This window comes from Aplysia californica, unplaced genomic scaffold, assembly GCF_000002075.1.
Source record: "Aplysia californica isolate F4 #8 unplaced genomic scaffold, AplCal3.0 scaffold00548, whole genome shotgun sequence".
In the NCBI taxonomy this organism is placed as follows: Eukaryota; Metazoa; Mollusca; class Gastropoda; order Aplysiida; family Aplysiidae; genus Aplysia; species Aplysia californica.
Genome location: NW_004797818.1, coordinates 30,671 through 33,747, shown reverse-complemented (window position 1 = coordinate 33,747; position 3,077 = coordinate 30,671).

Below are 3,077 nucleotides of genomic sequence, written 5' to 3'. Positions count from 1 at the left end.
ATCATCATCATCATCATCATCATCATCATCATCATCATCGTCATCATCATCATCATCATCAGCCTTTGTCACCCGGTAACAGAGTATAGGCCACCAACAAGAGGTCTCTGTGTACTTCTGTCCTAGGCTATAGTCTCCATCATAGTCTATCTGCATGCAATTAATTAAATCTTATATCGATCACACCATTCCTTTTTATAAGTTTCATTTGTCTTAACCTAAAATGAATCAAGTGGGCTATCAAGACAAGCACAAACATTGCTTTGAAAAGGAAAGAGAAGTTACCCAATTGGGTAATTGTACTGACTAGTCTTGGAATTCATAACCAAGAAAGTGTTGGATTGGAAGCTACAGGGTAAGAGTTCAAAGTGAATACAGCATGGAACCTGACGAAGAATCACAGAAATTGATGTACAGAAAAGCAGGAAGACATGGAATATCTTCAAGAGGCTAGCCCAGGATAGAGAAAGGTGGAAAGTGCCCTGGTGCAGGGTGTGAAAGGCAATGGTGATGATGATGATGATGAGTCTTGGAATGCAATCGGGAAGAGAATGGAAAGCCCAGAAATACTTGGAGGAAGGACTTGTATTAGGACCTGAAGGAGATTGGATACGGTTGGAAAAGATGGGCAGAAATACACGGAGAACTCTTGCTGGTGGCCTTTTCTCCGGAACGGTGTTAGAAAGGATGATGATGATGATAAGTCATATCCTCGGTCTGAACAGCAAGACCTGGGCCTCTAGAAAATTCTGCCATCAGTCCTTGGCTTGTATTCCTGTCTGCTTCCTACCAATAAAATTCCTTTCCTTTCGGGATAGATTTGAAGACATCTGTCATTCAGGGTGGAGGCTGAGTGCAACCATTGGATAGTGTACAAAAAGTCTCTCTACATATATTTCTATACGTGTATTAACGTCTTGAGGGTGCGGTGGCGGAGCGGTTAGTGCCCTCGTCACCGAAGCGGAAGGTCCGGGTTCGAGCCTTGGTTCGGACACGTAATTTTTTCGCCCCCTACTGTCCACCCAGCAGTAATGGGTACCTGACTTCGAGTTGGGGAAGTAAAGGAGGCGTGGAACAGAACTGGCCAACCTACCAAATATGCCAAAGGCCCAGGAAGTTGTTTCACTAACAAGGCAATCCCGAATGTCCCGATCGGATGCGGGAACAACTTCACTTTAAAAAAAATTAACGTCCTACGCTATACACAAGTAGGTAACTTTGAAAGCGGACCTCACACTGTGGTGGTTTGGACGTTCGCATCGACAGGCCTACACACTCTTAACCACCCCCCACCCCTCCCCCCGGGCGGCCTTACTGACTGAAGGGTCTTTAGGTCATTCCCAAAAAAGGGGGGGGGGGGAGGCATTACACCTGTTCTTATGCACAGTAGAATTGTAAATGGGCTGATTCATCGATGTCATGCTCATAACTGTGCCTGAACTGCAACAGGGAACTGCCGCTTTTTCTTTCCTAATCGTTACTATCATCATTATCCTCTACTTCTTTTGTATGTCTGTCACACTCTTGTGACCCGTTTTTTCCGGGGTGCCTTGATAGTTGAAGCAGACTTTGTGCTGTTGAAGCTAGAGAGGTGAGCAGAGTAAGTCTGATTCCGTGTATGGACTTCTCTGTTGACATCCACCCCTTGGGGCTCATATAACCTTATGCAGTTGCAAGCGCTGTAAAACCTCTACTAAAACTAAAACTAAAACTAAACAGACTCTAAATGTGATGCAGTGTGGTGAAATCGGGCGCTCGTCAAAATAATGAAAGTCAAGAAACTAGCATCCGCAGGTTTGAGAATTTTTATAGAATTTTGTTTTTTGGCTCAACATCTTTTAAAAAACACATTTCAGTGTGGATTTTACTGAAAAACGTTGATTAAAAACCTAAAAGATGTAAATTTTCAGTTTCCTCGTACTCTCTTTGGCGGCTATTTTTTTGCTTATTTTACCTCTGAAACCGGGTGACCCCACCTCCTTCAATCGCCAATATCTTGACTTGCATTCAAGATAAATTGCTATTTTCTTCATCAAAAGTAAGGCAATTGGATAGGCTTTAAGATGATACCAATAACTCCATATGCCCCAAAACTGAAGAGCGCCTCATTCCACCGCGTCGTGACACAAATTAAGAGCCTCAAACTCAAAGTATCCGAGGACCCTTGGAGGTAAGTTCTTGATGTCTCTGGATCATGTCAAATATTCCCTCAAAAAGGGTTCAATATTTATTTATCTTTAAAAAGCAACAGATCTTATCTTCTCAATCTTTGTTAATTGCAGTTCAGAGCCTGGACGGGTCCTTCACTATCGAATGCTGTAACGAGTCTCAGCTAGGGTAGACCAGAAGTGATTAGAAATGTAAACAGCAGGGCAACTGTACGACACCTCTGCAAAATGTGCGTGAGAAGAATATAGGAGGTCCGCACTAACACTGAACTTTGGAGTGGAGTAGGGGGCCGAAACATTATAATAATAATATGTGTCCGGACAAGGTGGAATCAGGCGCTCGTCAATTATTGGGCATGTGGAGTTATTGGTATCTTGTGAAAGCTGATTCATTTGCCTTGCTTCCAATGAAATAAATATCCATATTTCTTGAATAGAACTCAAGATATTTGCGACTGAAAGAAGTCAGGTCGCCTGGTTTCTGTGGTAATATTAGCGAGAAAATGGCCGCCAAAGTTTTGTAACTCCAATAGCTAAAGAGTCCCTGAAAAAAAATATTTTGTGTCTTTAATCAATGTTTTTCAGTAAAATTCACTTGGGAATGTGTTTTATATAGATATAAAAGAGGTTGAGCCCAAAAATAAAAATTCGATTAAAATTTCCAAACTGGCAGAAAAATGTCTGTTTCTCCGATTTCTATACTGTGAAGAGTGTCTGATTTCACCACGGTGCCTCACATATCGTCCTGCAGGCCTCAATTGGCCCGCAGGCTGCGAGTTTGTGACGCCTACTCTAAGTAGAAGACATAGCAAGAAAAGAGTAACGAATGGCATCACCTCTATGCCAGAATGACTGTGGCATGTGTTTTACTCTAAATAAGTATCTTAAAAAGTGTGTGTGTGGGGGGGG